Source organism: Drosophila nasuta, chromosome 3 (assembly GCF_023558535.2).
Source record: "Drosophila nasuta strain 15112-1781.00 chromosome 3, ASM2355853v1, whole genome shotgun sequence".
NCBI lineage: Eukaryota > Metazoa > Arthropoda > Insecta > Diptera > Drosophilidae > Drosophila > Drosophila nasuta.
In genome coordinates, this window is record NC_083457.1 from 10,085,665 (window position 1) to 10,111,861 (window position 26,197).

General features: G+C 39.4%; 1 protein-coding gene across 1 annotated transcript in view; it reads left to right on the forward strand.

Annotated features, from left to right (window-relative positions):
• Positions 1 to 26,197, forward strand: part of LOC132791791 (frizzled-2) — a 101,036-nt gene that overhangs the window by 33,509 nt on the left and 41,330 nt on the right. Inside the window, exons 4-5 of the mRNA XM_060800869.1 lie at positions 7,740 to 7,776; positions 23,293 to 23,366. The gene's annotated coding sequence lies outside the window, so the exon portion shown is untranslated. The remainder of the gene's footprint in view (positions 1 to 7,739; positions 7,777 to 23,292; positions 23,367 to 26,197) is intronic.

Genomic DNA, 26,197 nt, shown 5'->3' on the forward strand with positions numbered 1-26,197 from the left:
CAATTACAATTTAGCATATGTTTTACTTTAAAGATTCGCTGACGTTCAGTTGATTTTGATAAATTATATTCTATGCAAGCGCATCGGATGTTTGTTTTTATCACCCAGGTAATGTGTAATGCTCAAGCAAAAGAGAAGAGTAAATAAATATATTTATCATCATTCGGATATATTGTTCTAGCTTGAAGCACTTCACGCATCGCACTTACTTATATCAGAGGCACACTTCCGTCTCTTTTTATAAACGTCTGCCATTCCACTTCGCTCTCATTTCCGACGTCTGCAACCCGCTGACAGTTTAATGGTTGCTACTCAAATGAAAAGCAAAAAAAAGAACGAGAAGAAAAAAGCATGAGCTGAGAGGAAGAAGAAAAATGGAATATGAAAAACATTTCTGTAATCATTTGATTTACAAGACATCTTCATTTTCTTCTTAAATTCCTCGGTTTCTCTGGCTTTTCGCAATCTGCCAATGAAATTGTTTGTCAACGCGTCGATTTTTCAACGCCACTGCAAATTAAACACTTCAACAGAATGTGGCGACGATGATTTAATAAGCAAAATTCATAAATCTTAAGGATTATATGTATGCATATGTAGAGGAATGTGTGTGTCGATTGAAAAGTTCGAATTGAATGTGTGTTGCGCAATTAATCAAAAGCTAAATTTGATCCATTTGTTGTGGAGAAGCAAGCAATTCATAGCACGCAGATTTCCATGCGCTTTCCATCAGTTCAGGGCGCTCACTCAGCGCTCCCCTCCACCCCTTTCTAAATATTTCTATATTTATATAGCCCCAATGCCGCCAGCTCGCCAGTCGCAATACCTTGCATTCGATTGCCTTTGCTTTGGCTTTTGCCTTGAATTGCGCCGATGGGCGGTCGATTTATGGCCGCCTGCTCTCTGAGTGCCTTTAGATCAAAGTGAAGCAAACATATTGCAATCAATTTTTGTTGCTAATGAGCTAAATTTGATTTTATTGAGTTGTGTGCGCTCGCTCGCTGACTCGCTCGCTTCAATCAATTAGTCAGGCTGTGGGGGTTGCGTTGTGACGTATACGTAATTTTTCACGCGCATGTGATGCAAACCACAATCTTCCAAAACGGAACTGACCTGTGCCATTTGCGTGATCAATTTAATATGCTAATTATCAGGCTATTGAAATATTGAAATTTGCAAATATCGTAAAGAAGTTGTGCGAAATTTCCTTAATGCAAACTTTGCATTGAAGTGAAAAATAAGAAGAATATTTATGAAATAAAATTCTCGATTACAATTTAAACGTTTTTTGTTTTAGATGTTAAAATATATATATATTATAGAAATTTTTAATTTCAATATTTAGTATTTTTCTATGTTTGGTTTTTTAGTATTTTAATACCTTTTTATTTTAAGGTAATTGCAATTTTCTTTTATGCATTCTTGAACTTTAACTCTTGCTAAAGATAAATTCCGTTTTGTCAGTCGTATTCTTTTAGTACCTTTTCAATGATTTGTTTTTGAAATTTTAATATTTTTCCCTTCGGTGTAAGTATTATTCTGTTAGTCCTTTTTCAATCATTTTAATATGGTTTCGGCTACATTGCTAAGTCACATTACTCACACTTACTCACACTTTGGTGTTTTTGGTTTTGCGTTTTTCATAATTTTAATATGCTGAAACACGCCCGGCGGCGTTAAAATCTTCAGCTAACACAGCCTATTTGGTATCCCGCTTGTAATCTCGGTGACCTTGTTTAGCGGTTTTTTTCTTCTTTTGCTTTTTCTTTTCTAATTTAACGCTGCTGGGCTGTCGCTTCTGTTAGCAGGCAGCTTGTAAACATGCCAGGATACGCTCTTCCGAAAAAACTGCTGCTGTGGCTGTTGCTGATGTTGTTGCATTCTCAGCGCCCTGAAATTAATAAATTAACTTCCTTGTGTCATAAATCATTTTTCTTGCCTGGCCGGGTCGGGTCTTGGTTCTTGGGCTCATTCCTTGGCTTGCGCCAGCGGCTTCCGTGCCGGGCTGCCAACTGCGAACATTTTGCGCCATTAACCAAAGTCGTTTCTTCTTGCGGTGCTTTTCACTTACCCTTAACCGAGGAATTCTCTCACCCTCCTCCCCCCCAAAAAAAAAACCGCAGCACCCAATTCAAACGGCGCGGCCTGCCGTTGTTCTTACTCCTGCTGCTCCTTCTTCATCTGCCTCCTTGGTCCATGTCATCATCATCATCATCACCAACATCATCATCGCACTTATGGCAACTCGGCAGCTTGCATAATCATCGCGTTACAGCTGCTGCCTTTGACTAAGGGATCTGCTTTGGCGTGTTCCAGTTATGCTTAGGCCTAGTTGGAGGCCTGCCAGTAGCCTACCCCTCCTCCATCCCACTCCCTCTACTTGCTCACCCAATCATAATTTGGGCTTTACATAAATTAATGGCCACCAGTTCCATGGGCAATGCCTGATTTCATTTGCAGCCAACAGCATAACGAAAACAACAACAAATATTTCGCACATAAATTGCCACAAAATAGGAGCAAACCGGAACTTAAAGGTGCTCTGGATAATATACAGCTCTCTCTCTTTGTCTATCTCTATCTCTCTCTGTGCAGCTCTCTCGCTCTACCTCTGCTCTGCTTTTACTCAAAACACATCCCTTTGCTCGCTTATTTACACAATCTTCATGTGTTTTATGGCATGTTTTCGGGTAGCTCTCAAGATTTATGACCGCTGCCTGCTTGGAAAATAGAGAGCGCTTTTCCCTCCCGAAAACTGGGGTCTGCATTCAGTTTGAGTGGTGAATGTGAATGTGGCGAAGCTTTAACCCCACTTTGCCGTCAGCTTTAAATAGCAAATAGTTCGCTGCTTGAATGGCTCAATAAAATGATAAAAAGCCACCCACAAAATGGGCTAATTGCTAGCAGTTTGTCAGTTACCAACTTTATAGATTGCCCATTAATGTAACTATCTTGAGATTGAGTTGTTGTTTTCCTCATTAATTGTTATCACCCTTGCCCATTCCTGTCTTGTCTGGCAAATCAATATTTACAACTTTATTATGACTTTTTGTGAGATTCACTTTCCTCTCTCACTCAATCTCATTTCCCATTCAGCGAGTTGCGTCGTAAACTTTTGCCTGTCTGTAAAAAAATCAACAGTCGTAAAAAGAAAATTCAAACGCAAACGAAACTGAAACTGAAATTTGTTAAGGGGAAAAAAGTGCATTCATAAACATGAAATACGATGCATATTGGGCTGCTTTCTAACGTCAGCATCAGTCCCAACGTCATCGTCAATCGTTCTAAGCGCGAGTCTATTAAAAGCGCATAAAAATAACTTTACGAGGTTGCGCAGGCGTCCAAGTTCTGGCCCCGGACTCGGAGTCGGACTCGGTTTCATGCCAGTTTCCATTCCCTTACCCAGCCCCGAACCCGTGACCCTCATCGTGTGGTCTCCGGCTGTGTGCATTCGCGGGTTAATTAAATGACGCCGCCAGTTCTCAGCTCTTTTTGTTGGACTGCACGTCGCACACGTGTTTGCAATTGTGTGTGGGGGTGAATAGGGAAAGATGAGGAGAGAAGGGAAGAGGAGGGACGGCATTCGCTGCCTGCATTTTGGTTTTGTTTTGAATTACACGACGGAGATCGTCAATGGGGAGCGAACACCGTGGGATGCATTGGATTAGAAAGAAGCTCGTAAATGGATTGTAAATGGATTAGAAAGACATTCGAAATTGTTGTGATGGCTCTAGGGGCACATTGGGGCTTATGGCTTATGTTGCAACATTTGAAAATTATAGTTTTATTTGATTTTTACGATACTCATTGGGAAACAAACACACACACAGACTTTCAGCTTATGCGGCTCAACTTATGAGTGTCCGAGAAATTATTAAAGTGTATTACAACAGCGCTCATTTTAATAAAATTCATTTTATTGTAGTAATTTATTTATTGATGCTTATCAAGAATTTATGTAGCTGTGATCAGCGAGGCCTTCGTTTGTCACATAAATTGGCAGCATTTTATTTTCTGTCGCTGCCTTTTGGATGGCGAATATAAATAGTTGCGAGCAAAAAAAGCAATATTTTACAACGATATTATTTATTGCTTAATTATTATTTAATATTTCCTCTTTACTATTTATTTGCTTAGCATTTCATTTAATGATGTGTAATAAATTTCTGCAAAATTCATCTTTTAATAGTCTATGGAACTTAAATTCTTGTTTGCTGATATTTATGAGTTGGTTTTGATGGCTAATCGAAATAAAATCGAGTCAAAGTACTATTAGTATGCAATCAAAGATTTTTTTCTACTGCTTTTAATAAGTAATATTTTCCATTTTAATTTAAATTTACTTTACTACTAATAATAAGAAATATTTTCCATTTACATTTGTAATAAATTGTGGATTGAACACAATCGTTAACAATTTACGAGCAGTCAATTATTTTTCTCTCTCCCAAGAATTTGTATACATTTTTCATTTAATATTTTCTTTTACCTTATGCAAGTTGTGCAATTGATATCTTAGTAATATGTTGGCAACATAGCTTCGAGTTAAAGTTCATTGCAAATTATTGTCATTTGTCTTTCTCATATATCATAAATGTAACTGAAAGCTTTAACTTACTTTGCTGAATAAATATGTAAACTTGTAAAAGATTTCATTTTCCAATTATTTCTATTTACGGACTTCCAAAGTTTCAAGTTACATTGCTGGACAAATATATTGGGAAATAATAAAGAAAACTTGAAATTATTGCTATGTCTGTACTAACTTTACTATTATTGTAGCATAACAAACGTATTTAGATTTAAATATCCTTCCCTTTGTTGTATGGTAACACTATATCTCTACTGTTTTTTTTGAATGAGTGGTTAGATATATAAGTTCATTATATACATATATCTAAAACTAAATGGATGTTGCGTATTTTATTTTGAAACGGTTATTGACAATCAAACAAATATAATAACAATTTATTTTTCGTTTCTCGAGTGCCCTCAAATTGCTGTTGAAACGTGTGAACAATGCATGGATTATCGTTTATTTTTAGTGTATTTTATTTTACATATTTAGCATGCTTTGATCAATTGAAGTCGAGCTACTTTCAATCCGCTTCTTTGTTGTTTGCTGACCATGGGCTGCTTAGCTGTTGACAGCTGTCAATCAGCTTAGCAACTTTGCCACTCCTCACTCAGAAGGGAGCCAAGGGAAGGAGGCGGAGTCAACACCCCCCTTCTAAGCAATGTTGTTGCAAGTCAATGCGTGTGCATGCTCCGCCGTCATAATTGACGAATTTATGGCACTTCTTGGAAGCGAAGCGGTCATGAGTACTCGTCTCTCATGCTCAATACTCATTCTCATAGTTGTAGCCCCGATACTTGAATTGCTTCCTATATATGAGAGAGGGGCAGAGGGAGCGGGAGATGTCCAATTGTCCACTGTACATACGCCTACTGTGCTCGTTGTTTTACTTTGTTTTGACTAACCAGACGTGCAAATTGCTCAATTCCTGCAGCGGTTTCCATTGACCGCAACAGCAGAAAAGAGCAGCGATTCATGTGGCATGCGGCTATGTGGCATGTGGCATGTTTCAGTATTGAACCGAGGCGGCATTAATGATTTCTGTTTTGTTATAGTGCAGTGTGTAAAACCGACAAAACTCATTTTCAAATTGTGCACTCGCTACGTGACTTCCGCGAGAAAATATCAAGACACCCAAAGAGCGAAGATTGGAGGGCCAAGGAGGAATGTATGTGAGGGGAAACGATACATAACAAAGGCATGCTCTGATAGTCGGAGTCGAGTCGAGACAACGTCTCAGTTTTCGTTTTTCTTTGCAAATTCTAATGCTTCTTGTCTTCCACCCATAAACTATAGATTTTATTTAATGTCAATTAGTGTTTTGTATATGTTTTTGCACAAATAAAATGCCATAAATCATCGTCTCAATTGCCAAAGTCGATTATCAGCAGCGTCATCATCGTGGTCAGCGTCTCAGTTATTTATGCGTTTTTAAATATTCAAATCGAATTGAATTGCACGCCTGCTTAAATGGCAATTGTGTTTCGAAACGGAAAGGTTTTAATTAAAAACAAGTTTCCGTTATGGGGGCGCCATATAAAGACTTTTAAATTGTTTGTATCTTGTTAAAAAGTGACTTGAATATGTGCAGCTACTTCGCCAATTCGTTAATGAAAAATCTCATTACGTTTACGATTTTAAAGGCAGACTGTCTGCGCCGCCTGAGACGCGACTGCAAAGTTGCCAAGTTAAATAAGAAAAGTACAGAAAAAAAAACAAGAAAGAAAAGAGTTGCGTTTAAGTCTGAAAATGGCCCCAAGTTCCTGTCAACTCCTTAACAGTCCCTTTACATCGGTTTCGTCGCGTCCCCCACGCCTCTCTAACTCTCAGACACGTGCAACGCAAGTGAAGTAAAATTTGAGTTGACTTTAAAGTCTGCGCTAAAAGTTGGGAAAGCTTCACAAGCTTCAAATGTCGGACTATTATTTGGCTATCCTTAACTTTTCATCCACTTGTTATGCTCTCGCAGTCTTTTGGCCTGGCTCGGTTTCAAGTAGACGGGCACATAAATCTCATGTTAATTTATGCTAAAACTAAAGACCAAAACAAATTTTTGTTTTCTTCTCAGTCATCTAAGCACACACACGAGACGAGCATAGAGAGAAGTCTACCATAATAGTTACCCTCGGTTTATTCTATGAAAGAAAATTATACTGTATTTTGTACTATATATTTTTTTTTTAAATTAAGTTTCTCTTGGTAAGGGATATTACTTTTATTTTAGTTTATTTATATTTGAGTAGTTGATACTTTTTAATTCATTTTAGTTTGAGTTTATTTTAGGTAAATTATATTTTAACACTTTTATAAGTACTTCTTTGACTGAAAAGTAACTTTATTTTTATTGAAATTTTATTCAAAATAAACTCTTTTTTGAATAACAAATACTATTTAAATATTCTTCTGAACTGACTAATTCTTTGTTATGTACACAACTACTAAGTTTGTATGATCGATTTGAAATATTGAATGCTATTATTAATCATTTACCTACCTATTTTATTATTTTCAGCCTTAACGTATAGACTTGCTTTTCTTCTTTGTTAACTCCACAAATAATAATTGTTGCCTTAATTGAGTGCATCAGCATACCCCATTAATGAAGTCACTTGCAGGGTATGGCAAATACAAATATTTTGTTACCAGTTTTTATGCCTTTTGTCGTCGTCGTCGTCGAGCGACTCTTCAGCTTTAGAGCCTCAGCCTCAGAGCGTCGGCTCCACTCGCCTCGCTTGTCATAAAGAAATTTTAATAATGTGCGGCGCCAAAAGAGTTTTTTTTACGACCCGTAAAGTGAGGATGCTGACGTCGCTGCCGCCGTGACTGTGACTGTGACTCTGGCTGCTTCTGCTGCTGCTGCGTCTGCTCTTTGTGGCAGAGAGCGACGCATAAAAGTGTTAAAATTCAAATGAGTTTCAAATGAGCAGCGCATTAGGCCAAAAATGACTTTGTCAGCTCGAGAGCTGGGGTCAACGTGGCGTATGTGTGATATGTGGTCGACACATCAGTTTAGCATTTAAGCGGATTATATAATGGCCCGACTGATTGTTGGTTCACTGTCACATTGATTATTCTTCCACTTTCTTCCCTCCCCTTCAATATGTGGATTTTCCACTTTTCTGAACTAAATACTAAAATGCGTTTAATTTCTATTATTTTGCAGATAGACGAGACGAACTGTGTTGTCCGTTTGATTGACTGTGAGTAGAACTTTTATCATACACGAAACTCATTTGGGGTTCATCAGCTGGCAGACAAATCAACAGGAATTAAGCTGTCGAACTGTCAATCCATTTATTTTGCCCATTTATATGCTTATACAATCCGAAATGATATTGAACAACGTCTTCTTCGTGTTCGACTTCGTCTTCGTCTTCGCCTTGTGACTTGTATTTTAATAGCGAGCATAAAATCCACAAAATCATTTACACAAATTAAATGCTAACTCAGGCATAAAATTACCAAGTTAACACCCGGACTCGCCGGGCCATAATTTAAACTCAACTCGAACTGACAATGCAGCGAGCGAGGCCAAAAACTGGCTCCAAAATCGAGATGGGGGCCAGTTTTCCTCTATACATTGTGTGTGTGTTGTCGGAGACCTGGAGACGGGAGACACGCCTGACAACGGGCAACAGCAAACAGCATTAACTTTGCTGACAAGTTTTGCCTGACTCTTTGCTTTTCCTTGCGCACTTTTCATTAAAAATTTCCGCTCTCCACGTTTTCGAACCGGACCAAGTCCGGGGACTCTAACCGGAGCCATGGTCTGGGGCCCATGTAATTTGCAAATTTTCTAATTGTCGCTTGAAATTTAAGCCTTTGGCCAACACGTCGCCGGCTGAGTGACGTCCGGAGCGGGTCAGGAACCGGCTATGGCAACTCTTTGAGCTAGCTCTCTCTGTGTGTGTGTGTGTGTGTGTGTGTACGAGTGTGTAAAGTAGGTCGCCAGGCAAAAGCAAAAGACTAACGCAAAAGCTCAATGTAATGGAAGGTGTTGGCTCTTGGCTCCGTTCATTTGCTGGTCCTCGACTTGCCACGCCTCAGTGCGTCCCCACACTTCTTTAATTGCAATTAAGTTTCAGTTTTAGTTTTCAGTTTCAATTTCAGTTTTGTGAATTGAGCACAAGGCCTACCACTAGCGAAATCCAATTTAGCAAACGCTCGTCGACGTCTCTTAACACACATTTTCCACCCAGTCGCATATTTGCCAAACTGTCGAATTTGTCAGCTCGCTGAATTAAATACCCAGCAGCGGGACAAGCACCAACAACGGGTATTATGTGCTTACTTACATATATCACTGTATGTCATTAAGCGCAATAACATTAATATAACACACACTCATGTGGGTCAAAGTCAGGTATCTTTTAGTTAGTCACACACTCTCACACACACACATAGTCGCAGCCTAGTTAAGCTTTAATGTCACGTTATTTATTTATTTGCCTCGCTCTTTTTTTATGCCTCCTCCCACTCTGCACCATAAATAATTCACAATTCATTGACATATTTTTATGAATATGACTTCCGATCGTTAAACAAGGCGCATAAAAGTGGCAAAGAGTCGCTTGGACTATCGCTCCATGCAGCATCTGCCACACTGTCTGTGTCCTCAGTTCTCGCCCCCTCCTCCCTCGCCACCTCCCTCTCTCTCTCTCTCTACACGTTGGGGCAGCCCATTAAAACAACATGAACGCACAATTTAATTTATATTTTTTCAAGCGTGTTGGCGACACTTCATTGTTGCTGCTTCTCTCGCTGCTGTTGCAAAGCAAATAGCATAGGAGGCGACCCCTACATGGAGCCCTCCAACCACATGACTGCCTCCGATTCCGAGCTCATCGTCAACCTTTTCGAAAATATAATCACAGCATAAAAATCAATTCCAAACGCGTGTGCAAAGAGCAAACAGACAGCGCCACAGTCGAGAGTCTGTGTGGCAGCAACACACACACACACACTTGAATACACTCTTTCACACACACGCACACACATGGAAATCGAGGGGCCTTCTCCCGAATCTTTTCGCTCCCTTCCTTCGTCTGCTACTCACACACAAAAATGTCACACATTTGTTAAACATTCGCGAGTCTGCACGCGCCTCCCTTCCTCTTCTCCTTCTCTTTCTCCTTGGCTGCCTGCCTGCCGGCTGACTTGCCAAGGCATTGACAATATAAACAACACTGGGCTGCCAAACTGTGGCCCGGAAAAATCAGCATGCAAATAAAATAAAAATAAAACAAGCAATGACAACAAAAATAAAGCAAATCAGTCCAACAAAGACCATAGCTGACGTGATAAATACACTTTTTATGAGAGGTCGCCATAAAAAGTCCTTTCATTAACATTAATATCGATTTTGAGGGCTTTGAAAAAAATAGGCATACTTACAATTTATTGTAGGCTATATTTAGAAAAACTGGATAAAAGATGCGAAATAATAGAACGAAAACTGAATAAAAATTCTTTTTATAAAAAGTAATTATGGAAAGCGAAATAATTTATTAGGAATGCTTCAAATGTTATACACTTCAATAATGCATATTAACAAAAGAGAAGCTATAGTCAAAAACAGAGTGTGCTCGACTGTGAGATACCCAATAAATGTAAAAAACCAAATTGATTTATCTTACAAAAATATTAGAATATACTAAAAGCGGTATGTTATATACAATATAAATATATTATGATATTCAAAATATTCCATAGACTATAAGAATTATAGAATTATAAGAACTGTAGTTAATATATTTTTTAAAAATACTAGCATATACCAAAAGCGGTATCTCATATATAAATATACTACAACATTCAAAATATACCATAGACGAATTATAAGGAATGTTATTATTCTGTAATAAATCGACACTCTAGGTATAAAATTAAGTTTTTTTGTTTTATTTGCAAGAATCAATTATAATAATTTTCGTTTAACTATTGGTAAAAACCACACTCGGCAAAATTCAGTCCTATAATATTTTACTACGTGATATAAAAATTTATTGATCAGAACAGTCCTATAACTGTAGTTAATACACTATTAAATAGATTGTTATAAAATATAACTAATAATTTCTTAGAAATTCTTTAAATTTACAAAATACTTTAACAGTAGTTTTTTTTATGAATTATAATAAAATTCGTTTTCAAGAAAACTATTTAGATTGTAGGGTCAACTCTCAAAAGAATTGGGTCTTGCTACTATATCTATATTTTGATGTATTCCTTAACAAATATAAAAAAAATTGACTGCACATAATGGGTGACTATGTCGATATCCCCGGCTATTTGTTAGGGCATCGCGCCAAAATCATAAATAGCTTAAAACGAAAGCGAAGCCACCGCCTGGCAGGAGCCGGGCACCGTTTGTTTTGGGGAACAGCAGCTCCTAACTTGCGGAGGCGCAAATAGGCTGTCAGTTACATACCAGTGTGCTCCCCATTACTCCTCCCCCTCCTTAACCTACCCCTCTACTGACTCCTTTGGCTGCCGCTGAGTTCTGTGTGTGTAGGCGCATTAATGTAGCCAGCAAAAAATTGTTGTAGGCAGGCAAAAAAAAAGAAAAAAACAGCGCAGAGAAAAAATTGAAATACTTTTTTGTGATTTATGTGAATGTGTTGCCACAGCCCGGAGATTTCCTATAAATGTGCACCGCTCTCTCTCTTTCTCTCTGTTCCTCTTTTGGTATCTCCCTCTTTGTCGCACCCTGTGTCAATGTCACACACAAAAATGTTTTACAAGCAATTTTCCAGCTGGTTTTTATGTGTGTTTGTGCATTCGTTTAACTATTTGGGCATAAAATATGACGACCCCAACCCCGACGTGAAGCACGAAAAGCGACCGTTGCCCGGTTGCCTAGCCTCAAATTGTCGGCACTTTAGGACCACGTGTCCTTGTGGCTGCGCCTTTATTCTTTCGCCATGTCCTTTCACTCACATAAGCTGCTACTCAATACGAATAAATGGTGGCGGGAAAGGGGAGCTCTTCAAATACATGGCATATTTTTATAGTCAGCTGGCAATTTTGTCATAGGTGCTTAGCACTCGGTAAGTACAGTGAATATTCCAAGTGACAAAACATGCTTTTTCGCTTTTTCATCTCTCGTTTTCAAGTGCCGTAAATCTTGAAGCTCCCTCGAGTCACTTGAAGACACCAAAGCGAAAAAAAGCGAAACACGGATCGCCGTTTTTGGTGCCATTCCCAGACGTCAATCTCAAGTGGCCCTTGTCGCAGATTTTAACAACTTTATTGATGAGTCGCGATTGCTGTTTGCTGCTGCTGCTGCTCCATTCCCAGGCGATGTCCAAATCCACTTGCCAGCAATTTCAACTGTCAATTTTGCTATTAATGTATGAAATTTGAATATGACACAAAAAAACGAAAATCGAAAACTGAAACAGAGACAAAGACAAAGAAATAGAAATAGAGAAACAACAAATTGTGCTGAGGTTGACACCCAGATGGAGCTGACAAAGAGCTTAAGCTCGAGTGGCTTTAATAACACAAACGTTCGTTCGTTCGTTCGTTCGCTGCTTTGTCTTAATGCCTTTTTGCCTTTTGGAATTTGTAATTTGTAATGGAAACTTGTTTTGCGGTTCGCCAGCAACAGCAACAGCAGCAACAGCTGCTGTAACTACGAGCATGACTCTTGCGGTGGCAAGCTGCGCCCCCAATATGGTTGCAATCAACTGCGGAGAGACTGCGATTGAGTCAGCGAATGATACTGAAACTGTGACTCTGACTCTGAGAGATGTCCACACTTTAAGCTCAATGACATCTCCTGCAGCTTCGTCAATTGTCACAAAGTGGCGCCTGTTTGTTCCGCATCGCCAACTGTGCAAAGAGTGTGTGTGTGTGAAGTCCGTCAAAGAGTCGCAGCAAATCAATTTGTCTGCTTCGCATCAGCTTTACATAATTTATGCTATATGTCTTGGCCTATGGGCCACAAATAATATTCGCAATTGCAGAGAGAAACAGACTAAGAGGAGAAAGAGAGAGAGAATGGAGGAAACCTTTGCTCGCGGCTGAGAACACACAAAACATTTTCAACAGTGGGTGGAGCTGTGAATATTGGCCATAAAATTTATGCCCTGAGATAATAACACAAGCGGCAAGTCGTTATAGCAAGACGGCGGTCCTCAGTTGGCCCCCGCCTTCTAGTTAGCCAAGCCTGTTGGCCCGTTGGCCAGTTAGCCAGGCCGGCAGGCGAACATATACGAACGAGCGAGCAAAGCAGAAAGGCTAAAAATAAAATTATTGCCCAGCAAACTCGACTCGTCTCGTCTCTGCAGATGCAAAGGCGCTGATAGAAGCTGCAGCTGAATCTAAAACTGAGGTTGGGATTCAACTCGATGATGCTGCCTGCGACTGCAACGTGCCTTGTGTGTAGCCCAGGTGGCGACTCGAATTTGGCAGCGATGATGCCAGGCAAACCATTTGGCCAATTATGCCGTCAACTCATTGCTCTTCGCTTTAGAGTGGGGCATATTGATGCACAGCTGCGGCAAGTGCTTAGAATGCCAACGAAAGGGTATTCTCGGAGTCGCCTAAGAACGTTGTTAGCTGCTGTTGCTGGCTTTGTTTTCAGTCTGTTGCAAGTTGCAACAATATTTGGCTGCCAACTTTGCCGTGTATCAACAGCGTTTAGGCTGCGGTTCCTACTCATTGGATGCCAGATTGGCTGCTCCGTCTTCTCCCTTTCGTACTCTTTGCTCTGCTCCTTCGACTGTTTGTGTGTTTGGCTTTGGCTTCGTTTGCAAATATGCCCAGTTTTAGTTGGGATCATAGACGGTAGCTTCGTGAGGGCTCTTGCCAAACAAAACTGCAGCAACAACAACAACAAAGACAACGACATGCGGATTCACATCCTTTCAGTCTCGAGCTGCTGCTGCTGTTGCTGTTGCTGTTTCTTCGTTGTCCGTTGCCAGTTTTGTGTTGTCTCGCTATCTGTTTTGCCTGCAGCTCATTTGGCCCTTGTGTTTGTTACTGCCTCTCTCTTGAGCCACAAACTCATCGTCATCGCCATCGTCGTCGTCATCTCCATAGTCATCATCATCATCATCGTAGTCGTAGTCAGCAGAGAGCTGTTTAAATGTCTCATCAACTGTTAGGTTTCTCTCCCCATTCTCCCCTTCGGTTGGCAAAGGTACAGACTACAGACTCTGTTTGGCATGCTAATATGCAAACAGTGCTGCCAACTTAATGAAATTGAAATGAGCAAATTAGTGATGTTTGTGATGCTCTATGCAACCAAGGGAGCGCTTCGAACAACATGTGTATCTATAGCCAACACACTTACTAGCAATATCGGAAGTTAAGATACATAACGTAGAAATAACAGAGAACATTGTTGCCAATTTATAGATCAATCTTATAGGAGTTGAGTTAGAAAATTATCCAAGAGAATTTTGGTAGGCGATTTTGAATGTGGAAGGGAATCTTTTGTTTTCATTAAAATAAGAAAATTATATATACTTCAAATTCATTGCATCGAACTTAAATATAAATTTATGATTATAAATAAAAGAAAATTTAAAATGCTATAGTTCGAATTATTCTTCTGAAAATATACCAAAAATAATATGGTCAAAATATACCAAAGGTTATATTTGGAGTATCGGTATATTAGTACATTTAAAATAGAGTATAAAATACGGTTAAATATGCCGAAGGTTATATTTGGTATTTAAAATATACCATAGAGTACAAAATACGCCAGATAGTCAACCAAAGCCACTAAAACTTAATTGCAGCAGTCTTTCTTTGTCATATAAAATTATTTCTTTAATAACTTCAACAATTTTTGTTTAAAATAAATAAATAAAATAAAGAATCCTAAACTTGCAGTACGTGTAAGAAATTTAAGAAATTCTAGCACTAAATAATATTCTTTAATATAATTTTTGTTTAAAGTTCGAAAATCATAATCAGTAGTCAACTTGCAGGACCACTAATTAGGGGGAAATGGACTTTTAAGACTGCTTAATCAAGCATAGAAAAGTCAAGTCATGCCGAAAAAGATCTCATTGAAAATAAACAACACATTTGTCAAGTTGCTCAAACTGAGCAACTGCAGATTCCAGCGACTGTTTCGCTAAAAAGCCAAACCGAAAAAATGGTGAGGAAAAAACCAAAAATAGCCTTATCCCTCAGCTTAGCCAGAAAGGATAAGGCAGAGTCCCATAAATCTCCGTGGCAAAGTTCGTGTTTGGTCAACTCAGCAGCTGCTGCCGCTGCAATGCGAGCTAAAAACTTGTCTAGCCGTTAGAACTGGCAATAAAAATGCATCTATACAACAAGATGGGGGCAACAAAACGAAGAAATCGAGAAAAACTAAACACTACAAAATAAAAAAATGAAGAGAAGAGGGAGAAGGAGAAGGAAACCCACACGTCATGCACTACACTTGAAAGCACTAGAGACGCTCCCTGCGCCCAGCTCCAACTGTGGCTCGTAACTTGAAATCGGCGTTCTGATAGTTACAAACGACTTCATGACGATACAAAAGAATGATGATGATTTGCAAAAACAGAATGAAAAAAGTAGGGAAAACATAGAAGAGAACACACTCCAGTGGTGAATAGCATCAGCAGCAGGAGAAGCGTCTGCTTGGATTGGGTCTATTGGGTCTGTCAGGGTCTGGTGCGGTCCATCATTGAATTGGCTGTGCAAACGTTTGATAAATTGATGAATTGCAATGCTCAAGTGGCAACAGTTTAGCGAACAGTCAACGACAGAGTCAGAGATGGTCCAAACTGTGCGGAGAAATCGATAATGTGAGTAAGATTGGGAAAGAGTCTGCTAGATGCAGTTGAAGTTGGAGTTGGGAGTTGGAGTCGAGACTTGTAGTTGGAGTGGCACAACTCATTAGTTCATCTCTGTCACAGTCTCACTCGAGTTTGTGTTTTGTTTATTGAAGTTTAGCATAAAAAAAAGAGACGAAGCTAACAACAACATCAACATCGAAATGAAACAGTCATGGCACAGAGTGGAGGGAAAATATTTTTCCATGCTCGTTTCGTTTCGTTTCTCGTTTACCGGGAAGAGCTCATAAAAATTTATGTTAATTTCATTTAGAGCTCGCTGCAATCTGCGACTGCATTCGTAATGAGCGCTGCGGCTAAGTAAACACAAGGGTCGCCACTCCACTCTCCACATAAATACGTATGTATATAGCTGCTGCTATCCTAAATTGAAAGCAAAATAATAATAATGATTAACTGCGCCAAGTCAGGTCTTGATCCACATCGAATGAATGATCTTTATTCTCTCCCACATGGAATTTATTTCCATGATGCACTTGATGCACTAAACAATTGAAAACTTCTACGAAAATGCCGTTGTGAAAACTGCAGCGTAAACATTTCAAGCAAATAGACCCCAAAGTGATGCTGCTGTTGCTGTTGCTGTTGCTGCCTGGTGAGCTCTACAAATTAACTGAGACAACGCGTCGTATGCGCAACAGAGAAATAACAACAACAACGGTCGCATACAATTTGTTTATTTATTTGTATTTATTTTCCAGTCAATATAAACTATGTGAATTTTTACTGTACATAAAAAGAAGAATGCCAGACATGGTAATAATAACAACAATGCCAAACGGTACGACAACCAAAGCGAGGCAAGTAAATAAATCAAATGCAACCGAACAGCTGCCAGCCACAGCGTCAGAGTCAAAGACTGAGACAGTGGCAGTGGCAGTGGCAGCATTAGATGAAATTTCCATGGAAATGCGAGTCGTCAAAGACGAGAACTTCAAAATAAACAAAAAGAGTGCGACTCGAACTTTCGGAGTAAGAGAGCGCACTCATAAACCGAGTGGACAGAGGCAATCGCCATGCAACAAGATGACAGACAACAGGCGAAACCCAACTCAACTTGACTTGAACTTAAAGTGTATCAAAAGTGTAGCTGGTATTAAAATTGCCAGTGGCTAATCTAGTGGAAAGTTGATGGTTTTCTGTGCCCCCGAAATAAGCTGCCACACAGTGTGTGCAATATCTCTCTAATCCGAGCGTTGCAAGCAACAGCAGCAAGCAGCGAGCAATATCCGTATCCTGGCCAAAAATCCCCTTTAGCTGCGTCTCCATTTAGTTTAGCGAGTCAAAGTCATTTGCCATTTGCCACAGCAAGCAGCAAGCAGCGAGGGAGCAACAAAAAGAGAGAGCTCATCAACACCTTTAGTCAGCCATTTTTCAGCAGGCATGCAGCAAGGATAATACCACGGGGAGCATTGCGCTGTGTTGGCGGGGGGCAAATACGCAAAACCATCGCACACTAAATCCACTTAAATTAATTGCAAAAGGTGATTACGTTGCTGTTTTGCCTGTGCGGTGTCCTGGCAGCAAACAGACAGCTGAGAAATGAAGCCAGGACACGGAGAAGGACATGCACACACAGGGAATGGTGGGGTTATCAAGAAGTTGCCGCTGCTGCTGCTGCTGCATGCAGGACGCCATTTCTCAAATGCCAACGGGCAAAGGCAAACAGCAAACACTTGGCAATGGCTACGGCAATCGCACTCACTCGTCGGTGTCTCGTGTCTCGTGTTGCATGCAGCAACGAGGTAGGCAAATGCACAGACTTCGTCCTGCCGAGTGTTTGCGCATATCTTATAGATGCTGATGCTGCTAGGCAAAGACGCACGTTGGGGCAAGGAATCGGCGCAAATGTCGCTTCATTTTTGCAAAGTAATTTGCAAAAGAGCCAAGACAAGACTGAGGCAGCGACAGAGGCAAAGGCAGCGAGAACAGAAAGCAAGTGCCGCCAAAATGCAGTCAAGGATGAAAGAGGACGGGGCACAAAGTCGTCGCAGTGTGGCAGACAACAGAGCGCAGGTGACTGCCACCTTGCCACCCGCCCCCTCGATCCCCTCTAACTTCTGCTCTTCCGCTGAAGGCGCTACAAGGTGTTAAGGTGTCGCTGTCATTGCTTCACTGCGTTTATGCGTCTGCGTTTATCAGGATAACACCAGGCGAACAGCGAGCAGCAGCAGCAGAACAGCAGTGAAAACACTGACTTGGCTTACACTACTCTAGATTAGAATGGAGTTTGCCAAATTTGCAATTTTAAGCAAGTTAGAAAATGCTTTTTGCCAAATCATTTCTTTTAAATTCTGCTAAATATTCTAAGTACAGAAGGTGAATACTTTTGACATTACTGTTTACAATAATTGAACATTTCACACGAATGCTAAAATGTTAAATAAATGTTCTAAATGAATGTGTGTAGCTAATAGTAGATTAGTTTTTAAAATAGATAAATAAATCAATTGTATTTAACTATATGATGAAATGGCCAGTGTTTAGGGTTCTGTTTTTAACAGGTTCTGTTTTTAACACAATAAACGCAGTGCACATTGCTTTTTTTACATCGTACTCTAAGATTCCTTTTATTATCAAATAGCTTCAAATTTTAAGAGAGAGATTTTTAGAGACTAAGATGTTTAGCATTACACAAATTATAACAAAAGACAGTCCTTTGTAGTTACAGTTTCACTTGTCAGTGTATATTGTATTACATCGAAAATCTATGGATAAAAATCGGCATTAATCATTTGATTTTTTTGATTGAAATTTCATATATAATCTGTGATAATTGTGACTATATTTTATTGCACATTCAACAAAGGGACAAAAACTTCTATGAACAGAGCAAAATGAAACAAAGTTGCTCAAAATCATTTTACTTAAATGCCATTCATAAGGTTGCATGTTTGTGATTCCTGCATAATTTGTTAATAATAAGATTTTTTATTCCGATTTTCTTATTAAACGTACAACAGTTTTTAAATCATTCAACTAAAATATGAGGTAGTTATCAATCAAATTTGCGATACTCGTTAAGTTTTACTATATAAATGAGCTCAGAAGAAACAATATACAATCTTTGTGACAGTTAAATTTTGGTGCGCATATGCTTAAAATAAAAATAAACCCAATATTTATTTGAGTTGCAAGTTATAGATAATATCTGGTCTAAAAATATAGCTATGATATTATGAACCATAATAGTGTACATTAATTAAACGTGAATTATTAGTAAGTTGCTTGAAAGAAAATCATGTTTTATTTCTTTTTTTTTTTTGGTAATTAATATTTTTTGATATTGCTATTCGACTAGACCTGTTTACTTTCTAAATTCGCAATTTGCACGCATAAACACAGTTTCGATTTCTGTCTCTCCCCCTCCTAGTCTCCCCGCCTTCTGTCTCCTGGCCTCGCTGAATGTGTGTGCTTAAAATGTCATTAAAGCGCAGAATGGGCGTGAGCATTGAAAGCGCCGAGTGTCAAAGAAGCAGGAGGAGGAGTGGAAGGCGGAGGAGTAACGTGGCAAGGAGGCAGCGAGCAACTGGCAACTGTAGCAACTGCGACAGCTCATAAAGCGAGACGACGACGACGCAGGATTGCGAGTGGAATTGGATCGGGGTCTGGGTTTGATATTGAGTCTGAGGCTGAGCGGCGTCGGAGCAGATAAAAGTCAAAGACTCACAAGACAACGCAGCCCAGCCACATCATATCCTTAATCAGCGCCTGGTTGCTGTTGCTCGAGCTTTCCCTGGGCGCATTTAATGCCAAGAGCCAAGAGCAAAGTGCGGCCAGCCAAGAAGAGAGAGAGAGAAAGGTGAAGAGAAGGGGAAATGATGTAGCTTCCGTAAAATTTATTGATAATTGATTATTGCTTCGTTAGGTCGCAATTTGAGGCGGCATTTTGTGCGGTTGCTGTTGTCGCTCTCTCTCTCTCGTTATCATTGTTGTTTGTTGTTGCAAATTGAAAATGCAAATTGCTCGACTGATTCGCCTGCTCCCGATTGCATTTGTGGAAGCAGGAGCGACTTGTGTCTTTGCTTTTTGATGTGTGCGGCGCTTTGGGGAAAAACAAATTTTCATAAATTTTTAAAACAAACACACGGCACAAGCAAAACAGCAGAAACCAAAAAAAAAAAGACAAAAATGGAAAAGAATTGGAAGCAAAGTTTGTTGTCGGATTTTTTACGCCATTTTGTTGAGGGTTGTTGTTGCTGTTCCCGTTGTTGTTGTTGTTGTTGTTGTTGTTGTTGTTGTTGTTGTTGTTATTGTTGTTGTTAGGACGTGCCTATGCGCGTTGCTTTGCTCACCTTTTGAGCTTTTAAATTATTTTCCAAGCACGTAGCTCCGTCGGCTGTTTGCGTATTTAAACGTGCACACGGTTTCAAGAGTGCGAGCGAGACGCCTGCACAGACAGAGATGGCCTGCGTTGAAAGCGTTGTTGTCCGCCCCCCGCCTCCCGCCTTATGCCTTTAAAAGGATTTGCGCAATTTGCGTGCGTGGCTTTTTTTTTATATATATATGTGTATATACAAACGTATAGTATATGAAGGGTTTCGGGATGTTCCAGCACAGCCCAGTCAGTGTTGACAAACAAACAGCGGCGTTGAGTGACGCCCAAGACAGGCAAAAGGACCTAGGACAGCAGCAGCAGTAGCGGCAGACAGAAGGAGCTAGCAAGGACAGCGGTAGTCGGCGGCAGCTTTGTGTTGACAATGTCCTTGCTGGCATTGTGGAGCGCTTTCATCCTGCGCCGCTCACAGTACGTGACTTGCATTTATTTTGCGGCCCAAACACTGAAAAACTCGTTAGTAATTTACCAAAGAGGACAGAGAAAGACAGATCGAAAGGGAGAGTGCGGGGAAGTAGAGCGGAAGAAAACATTCAGTGTTTTCTAAGCAATCAAATGCTCGTCTATATTCATATGAAGTTCGCGCTGCACTCGCTGCCATAACTAAAAATACTAAAAGAGAGAATGTGAAACAGAGACTGAACTGAACAAAAAAACAACAACAAAAAGTAGATTTCCAACTGCAAATAATTCCATCAACACGCAGGCCACAAAAGGCCGCAAACTAAAAAACCAGAAACCAAAAACGGGCAAGGGCAACGATTGATAGCCACTTGAGCGCTCTGCACCTCCTTTCCCTCTTCCCCCTCTCTCCTACTCACTCTCTGAGTGTAGTCTAAACCCATTGACATTGCACAGTGCACAGTGCAGTCGAACGCATTGGGAGGCCTGGGCACTTTTGCACAGTGGGACACAAGCAACAACAAACAGACAGAAAGAGACAGACATAGAACAGAGCACGGTGGAGATTCAAGTGCAGTCTAAAGCCCAGCATGGGCAGCCCAAAATTGTGTGCTAACTAACTGCGGGGATGTAGGGGAAGGGAGGGAGAAGAGGGAGAGGGAAGAGGGGGTGCTAAGGCCTCAAGCTGCTTAATGGCACAGGCGCAGCGTCGAAAGAGTTATTGAAAATGTTTTATTGTGTGCATTTGATTGCTGTAAGTGTTGAGGTTGCACTCCATATGTGTGTGCTTGTATGTGTGTATTCCGTGTGTGTGTGTGTGTGCTGCTGCCTGGTGTCTAACTTATAAATATTTCAATAACATTTGAAGTGCGCTCCCCGGCTGTTGCCTGAATCGATTCGTATTCGTATTCGGATTTGGTTTTGGTTTTGCTGTTGCTGTTGCTTTTCGATTCGATTCAATTCGATGCGATGCGATGCGATTCGGACTGCAAATGGAAATGCACTTTCCATTGTGTGCGGGTGTCTAGTGCTTTAGCACTCCAACACTCAGGCAGGCAGGCAATGCCAGCGATTCCAGTGGCCGTAGCTCTACCCAAAAACCAATGGCACTTGCCATATTTGGATTACCAAAAGCAAAGCAAGCCCCATCCCAACCCAGCTCACACCATGAGCCCTCAGCCTTTTCCTTCAAATGCATTCAGTGTAACTGATGTTTGTACGACGACGCTTAGCATGATATTGGGATATCGAGGAATGAAGCTATCCAAGGAAAATATTAAGGAATATTATAAAATGATTATATTTTTTGCTTTCAAGAATGTGAATAATGAGTGAAGAAGTTTTATGAAATCAACTATTCAAAAAGAAATACTAAATAAAAGTGAATCACAAATAAGTAAAAGATTTCAATAAAAATCCTTCAAAATAGTCTGCGTTCAAAAAATCAATTTTTGTATTAAAAAAAATGTTTTTGATAATATATTAATTTTAAATTTATAAATATTAGCGAGACTACAATCAAATAGAATTCCAAAATATAATAATATCATGCAAGTAAGATAGTTACAGTCGAGTGTGCTCGACTATGATATACCCGCTACCCATTTTGAAAAAAATTCTTAAAATATACCGCAAACGTAGTAAATATACCGAAGATCATGTTTGGTATATCTATGAAGTACTACATTCGAATTATACCATAAGACTCAAAATATACCAGATTGTTAGCGAAGCCATATATGTAGAAAACATCCAAATAAAATTTTAATATTAGTAATAACTCTAAATTAAATGGAAAAGAATTACTTTTAAATTGATAAATAAGCTTCATTGTCTACAAACGACTATAAGAATGTGTAACTCTATACAAACGACTGTAAGAATGTGTAATCTTATACAAATATGATAAATAGGGCATAATTGCAAGAATTTCGTAAAAAATCTATGACATAATTAATGTTTAGAAATTATATATTTATATTATTTCAAGAAGCAATTTCAAAGTATAAGAATAGTAAAGAAACTTCAGTCTCTTTCACTTTCACGTATAATTTCAAAGCAGCATATGCAAAATTAGTTGCCTGATTGTAACCCTTGATCACGATCTGTACGCACGCATAAACGTACATTCCAAAAAAAACATATTCGATGGGTTTTGTGTGCACCTCACACTAAGGCACGTCCTGTGCGGGCACACTTTCAATTGTTAGTGTGTGTTAGTGAAAGAGTGAGTGTGTGTGTGTGTGTGTGTGAGTGCTCTAAAACTTTCCATAGAGCGGAGAAAGAGCTTGGGCATCAAGTTGTGATGCAATCGCTTTGCTGGCTGGCTCTCGGCTCAATGAAGCCTGTGGCATGGCCTACTTTGCAGCACAGCAGAGCACAAAACTTTAACTCAATTACGAGCAGCGCAGAGCAGAGGCTGTGTTGCCACACGTGACTAGCCAAGCTGAGTTAAGGAGAGAGGTGAGGTGAGACGAGCAGGGAATTAGGCAGGTGAACTAAACTGACCTGCTTAGCTCGCCAGGCGGAGTGGCCAGCCAGCAAAAATTGCCAAGAGTAAGCAAGTGTAGAGTGTGTAGTGTGTGTAGAAGCAGGTGAGCAGGTGAGGGGGGAAGGGGAAGCGGAGAGCGGGGCGAACACATTAAGCAGGTCGAGCGTTTCGTTTCGTCGTCGAGCTTTTGACGGTCTGTTACCGGAGCCACCTACAAATCCCTTTTCAAAACTCATTAGCACAAATTTGTGCCTTTCAATGCGAGATGGCCAAAAGCAAAGTTGCCACCTTGTGGCACGCCCCAGCAACTATGCTTGGCTAATTTCGATGAAGAAGAAGGGAGATATGGGGGAGGGGGAGGGGGAGGAGGTAAGTCACTCTCTCACAGACACCAAATTTATGCTGATTGTGCGGCAATTTACGAAAATTCAAAGCCCAAAACTGGAAAATTGCAGCTGGCTCACGTAGCTTTTCTTTCGGCATCTAGCGAGTCAACAAATTTTTGTTCTTTTTTTTTTTTTTTGTTTTCTGGATGCTACGCGTTTACAATAAATATAAGGCACTCAGCCTTGAAACAAAAAGACAACCTTTAACCTTTTTCCCATTGTACAATTTTGAAGCTAATGTTTTCTATTTGTTGTTGTCCTTTTCTATTTTACAGAGCCTGACTCTTTGCCTTGGTTTATTGACTGCAGCAACCAAACAAAAAAAAACGGGAAAAAAAGAGGAAAAGCGGTAAGCAACCTTCCTTAACCTTTTACAAAACAAAGTCTATGCAAAGTAGTTCCAGTTAAGTGGGCGGTTATGTGGAAATACGAGGCGAGTGTTTGTACATACATATATATATTTCAGAGGACTAAAGTCGAGGCGAGGCGAGTCGAGTCGAGTCGCTTGGGTTTCCGTTTCCGCCTTTGGCTTTCGCTTTTTCATTTCCGCCTAATAAACTACATAATTAAACTGGCAGCAATGGGATTAAAGGATTCCTCTCTTGACTGCCGAGAGTCATGTTGTGTATGGTGAATCTTTTCAGCTACGAAGCTACTCAGTTGCTCCTTCTACTTGGTTCCCTAAGTTCGGTTTCGTTGTTTTTTGTTCCAGTTGTTGTTGGTGTTGTCGAAGGACTCACTCCATTAGCCTCGAGTCGTCTCCCTCGGCACGCTCCAACTGAAGTTTCGTGGACGAATTAAGCTAAATTAATTTTTGTGCTTTGCTGTTGTTGTGTTTCTTGGTTGCTTTTGCTGGTTAAGTCCTTTGACTTTTGCCTCGTTTGATACTAGCTCTTACTATTCAGCTCTCTCTTTCTATCTGACTATCGCTATCTCTTTCTGCTTTCCTTCATATTAAATTAATGATGTGTTTTATGCCATGTCGAAAAAAATCACAGCAAATGCGATTTGGAAGGCAAAGCGCAACATTAGCAGTAAATAAAATAGGATAATGCGGCAAGTCGACCGCAAAGCGGCAGCCACCAAAAAAAAGAATATATATATATGAAAATAAAACAGAATGAAAAAGTAAGAGCATATAGTAATAAAAGTGAATTCAAAGGGTATATTCAACACAGAAGAACTCAGAACTTCACTAAGCGATGGCCACATTAAAAATTCATTAACCACTTTTAAAGACTCTTTTTTTGTCGTAAAATGTTTTAAGTGTAAAGCATAACAACACATTGATATGAGAAATTATTTGCATAATTATAAAAAGATGTGAAAATAAAAACTCACTACTTGTCAGAAAATGTTTAAGGCTTAGTTTGAAATTATTATTAAAAATTTGTAATTTTTATCAAAGTTAAAGAGATGTAAAATAATGATTTCAATATTCTCTCAATTTAAGTGTTTAATATTTAAAAAATTACTTATTGATTTCAATTTTATTTACAATATAATTTTAATTAAAAGTCAAGGGAGACTCTTAGTAAAATTTTATATTAAAAAAAAAAATAAATATAATCGAAAATATTATTTTTATATTTAAAAATTTTCAAAATATTTACATACATATATAATATACTAGTTTTCTAAGCTAGCATTATTGTGCAATGAGATCTAAATTAATCATCAATTTTATGATTTAGTTTAAATTGATGTAACTAATATATAACAAAAAAAAAACCTCAAAATTAGTTTCCTTTTAAATATTATTCTTATAAATTAGCAAAATGTGCTTTAAGGATATATATTTTGTTATTAAATAGAAATTTAATTATAAGATTTGAAGTTTAGTGAAAATTAACATCGGCAAAATTGTGCATTAATTCTAAATTTTCTAAACGAAAATTTTAGGATTTAATGAGAATTTTAGTAAAATTTTATATATGAAATTCAAATGCTTTAAAACAAGACCCAATTGAATTTCATATTAGCAAACTTATACATGTAGTTTTAAATTCTGCAAACATTTATCAATTTTATGTCCCTTTAATTTGAATGCTGTTAAAAAGCGTATACTACATATGTAGATAATCTTGTTTAATAAGTTGCGTAACAAAAGCCGCTAAAAACCGAAGCCAGCCAGAGGAAGAGCAGCAGAGCAGAACACATTGTCGTAGGGACAGCTGCTGCATGGCAAAAAGCAGGAAGGCAGAAATCTTGATGAGATGAGAGGAGGTGGTGTAGAGGGAGAATAGAAGCAATTGCCGTTGTATGACAGCCGAAAGGATTATGCGATCCTAATGCCAAGTCGCTCGTTGTTCCCTCCACTAACACACACACACACACACAGTTACGCATAAGCCTGGCAATTTTTCATACTAACCCCATTTCGTAACAACGAAGAGCACAATCACATTTGCAGTCACTGTCAGAATACGAGTTAGAGAGCAGGGAACAGAGTCACAGTTAGAGCCGCATTCTGGATCACCTGGCCTAAGCGGAACACGAACAAAAGCAGAACTCTTTTACCCGCAGCGCTGGGATGACTTAATATTAATCTGTGATGAGGCTCAAATGCTGTTGCTGCTGCAGCCGTACATAAATACAAACAAATAATTTTTTGTAAACAATTTGTACGCAATGTTCATCGGAAAATCAAACCAAAGATTTGTGTGTCGATGTCGCTCTCGAGCTCGAAGTTGTCTCCTTCCGACTTACACAAATATTTTGACAAAACGCCTGCTGTTTCCACATAAATATTTATATTTGTCTCACACACACGCATGAGTGTATACCTGCACTCACACACACACACAGAAAGAGAGAAAAGGATACAAACTCGATCTGTCTGTCTCTTTATCGTGGGCCTGGCATCTTTACCTGCAGCGAACATGATACGGAGAACCACGTAACCAGCATCTTTTTGCTTGTTTTCTTGCTTCTCAGATGGGCGCGTATCTTCAGCATCTACTCCACACACACACACACACACACACACACACATTCTCTGAACACAGCATTCTGTCGTGCGTATACAAATTTGTTGTTGCCTCCTTGGAAATCGAATCCACAAAAATGCAGTTAAATAAATTACAAACGCTCTGTCACCCAGCAGCAGCAACAACAACAACAACAGTCGAGGACAGAGAGTTGGGATCCCAGATGAGAACTCTTGAGGTTGGGGTGCAA